Below are 12,527 nucleotides of genomic sequence, written 5' to 3' on the forward strand. Positions count from 1 at the left end.
GTCACACTGCCGGCTCCACAGCCTTGTGTGGGCACCTGCACAATCAGCAGGAACTTTTGAATATGGAAGATAATGACATCGATTTATGGAGAACAAGATACACAACAATACAAAATCCACCAATAGAAACGTGCAATCTGTTTTGGCAGAAATCTTATCTTACATTTTAATCTGACCCTTACATCAAAAGAACTGAGGTAATCAGTGCATTAGTAATAATGCATGCTAGAAATATCTGAAATAGAATAACAAAGCATACGATAGAATGGAAATGCATCTATATTTGTTTTGCTCTGTATACCTCTATATTGTTTGAATCTTTCAATGAAAATTTCATGTATCATTCACGTAATTAAAAAGAAATATTTCTACATCTCTACAGACACTATGCAGAATGTACAGAATGTAGTGGTTCTTCATTCTGATTGTGCATCAGAATCACCTTTGTTAAAATGTGAAATTCTAGAAACCTGGATATCACCTCAGCCCTAAAGAATAAGAATCTCCTGCATGGAAGTTTTTGTTTGGTTTGTACTCCTCCACAAGCAATTCTGACACACAGAGAGATTGAGGACCACCAGGGACATGGTTTCATGTTCTCATTTTGGATTGAACTGTTTGCCGTGGTTTTGCATGATTATGTTGCTGAGCTGCGGCCCACACATACTCAGATCCTTGTCCTGCTACTTATCTCCTGGGAAACTTCATATACACAAGTTAATGTCTTCAAGTCTCAGTTACCTCATTTCTAAAATCAGGGTAATAGCAAGACTGATCTCATCACGATATCATGAGAATCGGGCAAGATGACACAATCAGAACATTTAGTACAGAATGTGGCCCCTGGTAAACACTCAATAAAGATTAATATTATTTAGCTATATAGTCACCCACATTCTGGTATTTATATATTTATAACAAAATAATTATACAGATGTGCCTTGACTTACAGTGGGGTTACATCCCAATAAGCCCATTGCAAATAAAAAACTATTGTAAGTTGAAAATACATTTAATACCCTGATAAACTCACTGGAAAGTAAAAAAGTCATAAGTTGAGGACTATCTTCAGTTGTATGGACATATTTCATTATGATGATAAGCTCCACATTGCATTTTGCAGATTCAGAGGTTTGGGGATTTTTTTCACGCATTTTCATATCCATTAACTAAAAAGCAATGCTTGTGATGAAGAAGTCACTTTACTGAAATTATAAAATGAGAATAAAATATATTGTCCAACTTTATATCGGAATTCACTTTAAATAATGGCAGGTTCTTTGGCACACAAATCAGTGATTCAGTTTATAAAGCCTCAATGAATAGAAAACCTCATATGACGAAAGTTTTCTGCTTTTTTTTTTTTTTTTTTTTTTGAGATGGAGTCTTGCTCTGTCACCCAAGCTGGAGTGCAATGGCGCGATCTCAGCTCACTGCAAGCTCCGCCTCCCAGGTTGAAGCAATTCTCCCATCTCAGCCTCCCGAGTAGCTGGGACTACAAGGGCGCACCACCACGCCTGGCTAATTTTTGTATATTTAGTAGAGATGGGGTTTCACCACATTGGCCAGATTACTCTCAAACTCCTGACCTCAAGAGATCCGCCTGTCTCGGCCTCTCAAAGTGCTGGGATTACAGGCATGAGCCACCGCGTCTGGCCGAAAGTTTTCTGCTTTAAGATTACAGCTGAAGTCAGAATTGTTTGATTACCTGTTTTGAGTTGCTTTTGTTTCTGAAGGACTTCAAATCCAGTATGACTGAAAAAGCTGACTAGGGAATTAACTAGGACTACCTGACGTTAAATTCTAGCTTTGACAAGTATTCACTGTGTAACATTAGGCAAGTTATTTAATCTCTCTGGGCCTCAGGTTCTCATTTGTAAAATGGTGATAATAGTACCTACCTCGGCAGGGCATGGTGGCTCACGCCTGTAATCCCAGCACTTTGGGAGGCTGAAGCAGGTGGATCACCTGAGATTGGGAGTTCGAGACCAGCCTGAACAACATGGAGAAACCCCGACTCTACTAAAAATACAAAATTAGCCGGGCATGGTGGCTCATGCGTGTAATCCCAGCTACTTGGGAAGCTGAGGCAGGAGAATCGCTTGAACCTGGGAAGCAGCGGTTGTGGTGAGCTGAGATGTTGCCATTGCACTCCAGCCTGGGCAACAAGATCAAAAGTCTGTCTCAAAAAAAAAAAAAAAAAAGAAAAAATACTACCTACCTCTCAGTGTTGCTGTGAGTATTAATTGCATTGTTTAGTAAAATGCTAAACGATGAGAGACTGGTGCATAATACAATGCTATGTTGAATGTTTACTATTTTTATTATTTATTCATTCTAATTATAGGCATGTGTAGACTGAAAAAGTAAGAGTCTGAGTTATAGAATGGAATTGAAGCAAGCATAATTTTATTCTTTACAAGAACTCATGGTATACTGCTAATATTAGGCAGCAAATTTAAAGCTTTATGACATATGTGGTAATTCCCCTAGGGAGTTTAGCCTTAGTTATGAAAAATAAAAGGCTCTGATCAATTTCTCTTCTATCAAACTCTGTTTCAAACTCTTATCCGTAAACGCCTTCATACTAAGTCCCTTATTTATACCTGCACCACAGCCCTGATCTGTGTGTAAAAAAACCCATAAGGGACAGTGCAGTACCTCAGGACTATTAGGACCATGGTATATGAGGTTCATTGTTGATGGAAGCATTATGTGGTGCATGACTATACATTAATAATTAAAATGTAAAATAATGTATACACATGGACGTAGGGTGTGGAATAATAGGCATTGGCAACTCCGAAGGATGGGAGGTTCGAGGAGGGTGGGAGATGAGAAATCACCTTTTGGATACAATGTGCATTATTCAGGTGATGGACCCACTAAAAACCCAGACTTCACTGAGCAATATATCCATGCATGGTGGTTAATATTGAGTGTCAACTTGATTAGATTCAAGGGTGCACAGTATTCTTCCTGGGTGTGTCTGTGAGGGTGTTGCCAAAGGAGATTAACATTTGAGTCAGTGAACTGGGAAAAGCTGACCCACCCTCAATCTGGATGGGCACCAACTAATCAGCTGCCAGTGTGACCAGAATACAAGCAGGCAGAAGAATGTGAAAAGACTAGACTGGTTTAGTTTCCCAGCCTGCATCTTTCTCCCACTCTGGATGCTTCTTGCCCTCGAACATCAGACTCCAAGTTCTTCAGCTTTCGGACTCGGACTGGCTTCCTTGCTCCTCAGCTTGCAGACAGTCTATTGTGGGACCTCATCTTGTGATCTTGTAAGTCAATATTCCTTAATAAATTCCCCTTTATATATACATCTGTCCTATTGGTTCTGTCCTTCTAGAGAACCCTGACTAATACACCATGTAAAAAAATTGCACTTGTACTCCTTAAATGTATACAAATAAAAAAATGAAAATAACTAATTAAAATGTGACTAGACGTCACTAGGAGTGATTCAGATAAAAAGTGTTATGCGATTGTCAGAGGAAAGAAAATTTAGTGGAGTAATGATGGGCAATTGATGAACAAAGACTTCAACAGAAAATGGAATTTATATTGGGGTTTAAAGAATGAGCAGAATTTGGATATATGGAGATTAACATTTTAGGCAGAGAAAACCATGGCGCAGAGTTGAAACAGTCAAGAATGAGAAGGGAAATGTTGATGAGAAAGGTCGGGAACATGGGCTGGGTATGTTTGGGGTCACAGTTTGAGACTGTAAACTTTGACAAGAGATTAGTTCATCTTAAACATGATGATTATATTTTAATGCATGTATAAGCAAAGATGAGGTGATTTTTTAAGATTTGTTAAATTATCTACTAAGCAGAATAGTCACCTTTAATCCAGAACCATTTTCATGCCTAAAGGACATGGGTTGAGAGTATTTGCATTACCAGAACATTTGCTGACTGAGTCTCCTTGAAATTAGATTGGATGAAAAATAACTTTCAGAATCTTCTCTTATTATGTAAAACTGCACAATATTTGTACTGTAACATGTATATGAAGAAAAACCCAAGATTGTAAGTTTGATCTTCAACAGGAGATCAAACTTACTACCCTCTGATTATTTCTCAGGTTTCAGAATAAGATCTATACAGTTAGAAAAAGGGAGCCAAAAGCAGCTGAGGGGATTTTTTTTTTTTTTAATTTGGTGGGGCTGCCGGTGGTAGGATGGGGGAAGGTTTGGTATAGAAAGTTGTAGTGGAAATAATTTTAGCTTTGGAATCAAAAACTACAAGCCTCAAATTCCAGTTCCATCAACTGTGTGGTCGTGGGCAGTTCCATTATTTTTCTGAGCCTCAATTTCTTCTATCAACCTATTAAATGGAAAAATAAGAGGGGCCTATGTATAGTTGTGTGTACTGAATTCACACACATCCAGGGCAGGCAGTAGCGTTTAGCACAGGTATTGCAGGAGTAATACAGGCATAATAGAATTGTGGTAAGGAGTCATCCTCATGGGGCAATTGAATCATGATACTCTCAAAACCTTAAATTCCTCCCCATTTCCTATTAAAGAGATTTCAAACTCATATTTGGCAATAGTATCCTATGATTAAATAAAAACTACTTTTTGGGATTTCCTCTCTGTTTTATTCCTTTTCAATAATACTTTTCTTCAGTTTAATAATATTCTCAGTACCCACTACACTCTTTTCTATTTCTGTGTTTCTCTTTGTAACGTTTTCATGTTCCTGGAATTCCCTGCTTTTCCATATTTACTTATACCCCAAACTTACTGGTTCTTCCAAGTTGAACCCAAAGTCCACCTATTCCATGAAGCTCTCCCTGATTCTCCCTTCTCTGACTGAAAAACATCTTTCTTTCACCAATTTGCCCAGCATTGTTCCTGCATCTGCCTCCACCTGAGTCTTCCGCCTTGGGCTACTGGTTTTATTTACATGTCTTATCCTCCCTTTCCCACTGGGAGCAGGATGGAAACAAGATCCACATGTGCATTACCATTATATTCCTCACAACACTGAGCACAGGGCTGTGCATAGTCGGTGTGCTGGATTACCTAGGGTCAACTTGGCATCAGTGCTACCCCTCTCTAAGGTCTCCACTGCAGGAGAAGCTGAGAACATTTCCCAGAAACCCATTGCAATGGGAAGCAAGTGCACAAGATTTGGAAGAGAAAGGAGTCATTATTTTCTGGAAGCAGCTGCAGGCACATGACCAAGATAGAAGGTTTGAAGCAGTTTCCAGGTACGCTTCCCAAAAATCACCTGCATCACTCCTGCAGACTGAGAGGTCAGAGGGAATCTCCCAGAGGTTAATTTCAGGTGTCTTTTGTGCAAACTCTTGAGAACCTCATAGTGCAAAGGCTGAGATTGTTGCTGACAGCCTTCACCTTGGTTTCTGCAGCCTTCTAACAATTGGGTAAGCCTCTAATTCCCTGCATTGAAAATATTCATACTTGGAATATATTGAGAGGCTTCTGCTTTCATGCCTAATCCCTGACTGACTTGTTCAATAAATATTTGGAGAATGAATGAAAAATAATTCCATCATATTAAAAAGTCAGTAGATATTCCACTGATACCTATCATTCAAGGGGAAGGGGCTAATACTAATTGCGAGTCATGTGGCAGGCAGTTTCCTATGCATTATTTACCACCTTCCAGTAATCTTGATAGATCACTATTATTGTCTCATTTTATACATGAGGTTATGGAAAAATGAGAATCAAACAGATACACCAACTCACAAAGCATTGCCATAACGTTCTACCATGTTACCTTAGTGTACGTCAACTTAGTGTATGCTTTTGTGGATAATCACAAGCAATTTCAAGGGCCATTTGAAACCCAATATTAGCCACATTTTTCAGTTTTTCCTAACCACCCAGAGCAATAAATCCTGAGTTCCTCTCAATTATACCACTGAATGGACTACCTATAGCCAATGAATTCAATTAAAATATTTGAGTCTTTTTTTTTCAATTATTTAGATATTATATACTTACCTATTGCTAAGAATGAGCATTTTTTATGGCAGGTAAAATGGCAGTGGTAGAAATAATTTTTTTAATATCTAAAATTTGGGATGAGGTGGATTTAAAAACTCAAAATGGAAAGAACATTGTATCATAAAAGACCAAGCAATATACATTACCAGTTTAGTTACCCTACTAAAATCTGTTTAGCTCCTTTGAAACATGTCCAATAACTACTTCTCCTTGACCTTATGTAAATGCTGAAGACTTTGATCCTAAATACAATCACCTGAAATACTTTTTAAAGAGTTATTGTTCGTTACAAATTATGCAGAATGTTTCAGAGAACATAATTACTTGTGTGCTTATAAACATTATAGCCATTCAATAAGTTATTTTCTATATGTAACAATAAAGTTAATTTATACATTTGATTCAAAAAGGAAATAGACAAAATTATCAAAAAATATAGTGGTAGGAAAATGTAAAATATGTAGTAATATATTTCAGAAAAAATCTCATTCAAAAAGGATTAATGTTCATGAGTTAATATTTAACATTTTGCTAGAAAATTGGTAATCCTACAAAAAGATTAAAATACCTAGGAATATAGCTAACTGGGGAAGTAAATTATCTGCAGTAAGAATTACAAAACACTGCTGAAAGAAATCAGAAATGACACAAACAAATAAAAAAATTCCATGCTCATGGATAAGAAGAATCAATGTTATTATATTGGCCATACTGCCCAAACCAATTTACAGATTTAATGCTATTACTATCAAACTACCACTGTCATTTTGCACAGAATTAGAAAAAACTATTCTAACATTCAAATAGAACCAAAAAAGAGCCTAAATAGCCAAAGCATTCCTAAGCAAAAAGAACAGAGGCATCACACTACCTGATTTCAAACTATACTACAAGGCTACAGTAGCCAAAACAGCACGGTACTGGTACAAAAACAGACACATAGACCTAGAGAACCCAGAAATAAAGCTGCACACCTACAACACTTTGACATTCAACAAAGTCAAAGATAACATGCAATAGAGAAAGAAGTCCCTATTCAATAAATGGTTTTGGGATAAGTGGCTAGCCATATACAGAAGATGGCAGAAGATTGAAACTGAACCCCTTCTCTCATAATATACAAAAATCAACTCAAAATGGAATAAAGACTTAAATGTAAGACCTAAAACTATAAAAAACCTAGGAAAAAATCTAGGAAATACCTTTCTAGACATAGGCCTTAGCAAAGATTTCATGACAAAGTCTCCAAAAGCAGTTACAACAAAAACAAAATTTGACAAGTGGGAACTAATTGAACTAAAGAGCTTCTGCACAGCAAAAATAATTATCAACAGAGTAAACAGACAGCCAACAGAATGGGAGAAAATATTTGCAAACTATGCATACAACAAAGGTCTAATATCCAGAATCTATAAGAAACTTAAACTCAATCAGAAAAAAACAAAGAACCTCATTTAAAAAGTGGGCAAAGGACATGAAAAGACACTTCTTAAAAGAAGACATATAAGCAGACAACTAACATGAAAAAATGCTCAACATCACTAATTAGCAGAGAGATGCAAATTAAAACCACAATGAGATAACATCTCACATCAGTCAGAATGGCTATTACTAAAAAGTCAAAAACTAACAGATGTTGGCAAGGCTATGGAGAAAAGGGAATGCCTATACATTGCTGGTGGGAGTGTAAATTAGTTCAGCCACTGTAGAAGGCAGTGTGAAGATTTCTCAAAGAACTAAAAATAGAACTACCATTTAATCCAGTAATCCCATTATAGTTACATACCCAACAGAATATAAATCATTCCACCAAAAAGACACATGCACCGTATGTTCATTACAGCACTGTTCACAATAGCAAAGACAGAGAATCAACGTAGGTGCCCATCAACAGTGGACTGGATAAAGAAAATGTGGTATTTATACACCATGGAATACTATGCAGCCATAAAAAAGGAATGAGATCAGCCAGGCATGGTGGCTCACGCCTGTAATCCTAGCACTTTGGGAGGCCAAGGTGGGTGGATCATGAGGTCAGGAGATCGAGACCATCCTGGCTAACACAGTGAAACCCTGTCTCTACTAAAAATACAAAAAATTAGCCAGGCGTGGTGGCAGGCACCTGTAGTTCCAGCTACTCGGGAGGCTGAGGCAGGAGAATGGTGTGAACCCGGGAGGCAGAGCCTGCAGTGAGCTGAGATAGTGCCACTGCACTCCAGCCTGGGCGACAGAGTGAAAATCCAAAAAAAAAAAAAAAAAAAAGAATGAGATCATGTCCTTTGCAGCAACACAGATGCACCTAGAAGCCACTATCCTAAGCAAATTAATACAGAAATAGAAAATCAAGTATCACACCTTCTCACTTATAAGTGAGTGCTAAATCTTGGTTATACACATGCATAAAGATGGGAACAGTAGACACTGGGGACTCTAAAAGGAGAGACGAAGGGAGAGGGGCAAGTCTTTAAAAACTTTCTATTTGGCACTTGGTTCACTATCTGGGTGACCAAATAAATAGAAGCCCAAACCTCAGCATCACATAAGATACCCTTGAAACAAATCTGTGCGCAGGACGCCGGGCGTGCGGCAGTCGAAGGCGAGGAGGCAAGGAATCGCTGCGGCGTCTTGGTGTTCTCCACTCTGGTTCGCAGGTGAAGAGATGGCGTTTGTGAAGAGTGGCTGGTTGCTGCGACAGAGTACTATTTTGAAGCGCTGGAAGAAGAACTGGTTTGATCTGTGGTCGGATGGTCACCTGATCTATTATAATGACCAGACTCAGCAGAATATCGAGGATAAGGTCCACATGCCTGTGGACTGCATCAACATCCGCACCGGGCAGGAATGTCGGGATATTCAGCCCCCGGATGGAAAGTCAAAAGACTGCATGCTCCAGATTGTTTGTCGAGATGGGAAAACAATTAGCCTTTGTGCAGAAAGCACAGATGATTGCTTGGCCTGGAAATTTACACTCCAAGATTCTAGGACAAACACAGCGTATGTGGGCTCTGCAGTCATGACCGATGAGACATCCGTGGTTTCCTCGCCTCCACCATACGCGGCCTATGCTGCGTACCCGCCAGGAAACAAACCTGTGCATGTTCCCCCCCAAATTAAAAAAAAAATTAAAAATATTTTTAAAATCTCATTTTTAAAAATAATATGATCAATTAAAATAACTTAAATAACTTGCCAGCAAAACATATAACAATCCAGAATTAAAATATTCAGAAAGCAAGCAAGTCATCTTGTACTACCAGATTCTTTTTGAAGAATGACATTTATAAAATGAAGAGAACCAATTTTACCTGCCTGTACTAAAGGAAAATAAGTTCAAGAAATGTCCTAGTTATAATTTGCAGTTAGCCCAACATTAACATTGCCCAGAGTTTAGTGTGACAGCCACTTTGAAGCCCTTGTAAATTCTGTCACCTTGGATGAATCACAACTGATTGGTTTATCAATGCATATAATTCAGATTGTTCTGAATAAAGCTGGCCTCCCTGAAGGACCCAAGATAACTTCATGAAATAAATGTATCACATCCAGTTAATAGATGAGGCAAAGAACATTATTTATTTCAAAAGAGAAATCTTATTCTTTTGTGGTAGAGTAAAACAAAGATTAAATACAAAATAAAATTGCTAATTAAGAAAAAGGAAAGCCACCTATACTCGTTCACTCATGAAAAAGAAACCTAGCTGAGAAGACTGGCAGGCAAGAAACACAGTGGACTAGTATGCAGGAAGGAGAATGTTGGAATAGAAAAGTTTATTTGTTCTCTGAGATCTGCTCTTATTGAAGTGGATCAGGATGAAAATAACCAAATTTGATCATCAGAAGATCTTCCAGTCTACTTGATGCATGAGCTCTACAGTTTTAAGAAGCAAAACTATAAAACAGTGTAAGAAGATATATTTTCCCTCACCTCACCTCTATTTGTAATTTCATCTATTTATCCTTAAAAGCCACTCTTACAAAAGGATAAGCTTTATACATATTTGCATGGTAGGCACATTCACATATTGCTGTTGTGTTTTTCATTTTACAAGAACAAAATATGTTCATTAGTGGGAAAATAAAATGGAACCATAGACAAGCAAAAGACAGAAAATAGAAAACACTCAGAACTTCACTCACAGACCACTAACTTCAACTTTGTGTGCCCACTTCTAAGGCCTAATCTTTACTTAAAAATTATTTAATTTTAAAATGCAGACATAAATACACATTTCTACATGAACATGAACATATCAAACATATTTTTTCAAATGTTATTTATTTCAAAAGAGAAACCTTATTCCTTTGTGGTAGAGTAAAAGAAAGATTGAATAGAAAATAAAATTTCTAATTAAGAAAAAGAGGTCTAGGTGGCTGGCAAGATGGCCAAATAGGAACAGCTCCAGTCTGCACCTCCCAGCAAGATCAACACAGAAGACAGATGATTTCTGCATTTCTAACTGAGGTACCTGGCTCATCTCATTGGGACTGGTTATACAGTGGGTGCAGCCCATGGAGGGTGAGCCGAAGCAGGGTGGGGCATTGCCTCACCCAGGAAGCACAAGAGGTCAGGGAACTCCCTCCCTAGCCAAGGGAAGCAGTAAGGGACTGTGCCATGAGGAATGGTGCATTCTGGCCCAGATACTATGGTTTTCCCACAGTCTTCACAACACACAGACCAGGAGATTCCCTCAGGTGCCTATGCCACCAGGGCCCTAGGTTTCAAGCAAAAAACTGGGTGGCCATTTGGGCAGACACTGAGCTAGCTCAGGAGTTTTTTTTTTATACCCCAGTGGCACCTGGAATGCCAGTGAGACAGAACCATTCACTCCCATGGAAAAGGGGCTGAAGCCAGGGAGCCAAGTGGTCTAGCTCAGATGATCCCATCCCCATGGAGCCCAGCAAGCTAAGATCCACTGGTTTGAAATTCTCACTGCCAGCACAGCAGTTTGAAGTTGACCTAGGATGCTCAAGCTCAGTGGGGGGAGGGGCGTTTACCATTACTGGGGCTTCAGTAGGGGGTTTTCCCCTCATAGTGTAAACAAAGCCACCAGGAAACTTGAACTGGGCAGAGCCCCCCGCAGCTCAGCAAAACTGCTGTAGCCAGACTGCCTCTCTAGATTCCTCCTCTCAGGGCAGGGCATCTCTGAAAGAAAGGCAGCAGCCCCAGTCAGGGGTTTATAGATAAAACTCTCATCTCCCTGGGACAGAGCACCTGGGGGTAGGGGCAGCTATGGGCACAGCTTCAGCAGACTTAAACATTCCTGCCTGCCAGCTCTGAAGAGAGCAGCAGATCTCCTAGCACAGTGCTCAAGCTCTGCTAAGGGATAGGCTACCTCCTCAAGTGGGTCCCTGACCCCCGTGGCTCCTGACTGGGAGACACCTCCCAGCAGGGGTTGACAGACACCTCATACAGGAGAGCTCTGGCTGGCATCTGGCAGGTGCCCCTCTGAAACAAAGCTTTCAGAGGAAGGAAAAGGCAGAAATCTTTGCTGTTCTGCAGCCTCCGCTGGTGATACCCAGGCAAACAGGGTCTGGAGTGGACCTCCGGCAAACTCCAGCAGACCTGCAGCAAAGGGGACTGAAGGAAAACAACACACAGAAAGTAATAGCATCAACATCAACAAAAAGAACATCCACACAGAAACCCCATCCAACGGTCACCAACATCAAAGACCAAAGGTAGATAAATCCATGAAGATGAGGAAAAACCGGTGTAAAAAGTTGGACAGTTCCAAAAACCAGAATACCTCTTCTTCTCCAAAGGACCACAACTCCTTGCCACCAAGGGAACAAAACTGGATGGAGAATGAGTTTGATGAATTGACAGAAGTAGGCTTCAGAGGTGGGTAATAACAAACTCCTCTGAGTTAAAGGAGCATGTTCTAACCCAATGCAAGGAAGCTAAGAATCTTGAAAAAATGTTAGAGGAATTGCTAACTAGAATAACCAGTTTAGAGAAGAACATTAATAACCTGATGGAGCTGAAAAACACAGCACGAGAACTTCATGAAGCATACACAAGTATCAATACCCAAGGCAATCAAGTGTCAGAAAGGATACCAGAGATTGAAGATCAACTTAATGAAATTAAGTGTGAGGACAAAATTAGAGAAAAAAAAATGAAAAGGAAAGAACAAAGCCTCCAAGAAATATGGGACTATGTGAAAAGACCAACCTACATTTGATTGGTGTACCTGAAAGTGACGAGGAGAATGGAACCAAGTTGGAAAACACTCTTCAGGATCTTATCCAGGAGAACTTCCCCAACCTAGCAAGACAGGCCAACATTCAAATTCAGAAAATACAGAAAACACCACAAGGATACTCCTCTAGAAGAGCAACCCAAAGACACATAATCATCAGATTCATGAAGGTTGAAATGAAGGAAAAAATGTTAAGGGCAGCCAGAGAGAAAGGTCAGGTTACCCACAAAGGAAAGCCCATCAGGCTAACAGCAGATCTCTCTGCAGAAACCCTACAAGCCAGAAGAGAGTGAAGGCCAATATTCAACGTTCTTAAAGAAAAGAATTTTCAA

The 12,527-nt window shown here is 39.4% G+C and overlaps 1 non-coding gene across 1 annotated transcript; it reads left to right on the forward strand.

Moving 5' to 3' along the window:
* Positions 1 to 9,795: 9,795 nt before the first annotated feature.
* LOC129481454 (small nucleolar RNA U2-19) lies at positions 9,796 to 9,874 on the forward strand. The gene has a single exon (XR_008657443.1). It is a non-coding gene; the product is annotated as a small nucleolar RNA U2-19 (small nucleolar RNA).
* Positions 9,875 to 12,527: the final 2,653 nt, after the last annotated feature.

Source organism: Symphalangus syndactylus, chromosome 4 (genome assembly GCF_028878055.3).
Source record: "Symphalangus syndactylus isolate Jambi chromosome 4, NHGRI_mSymSyn1-v2.1_pri, whole genome shotgun sequence".
Classification (NCBI taxonomy): Eukaryota; Metazoa; Chordata; class Mammalia; order Primates; family Hylobatidae; genus Symphalangus; species Symphalangus syndactylus.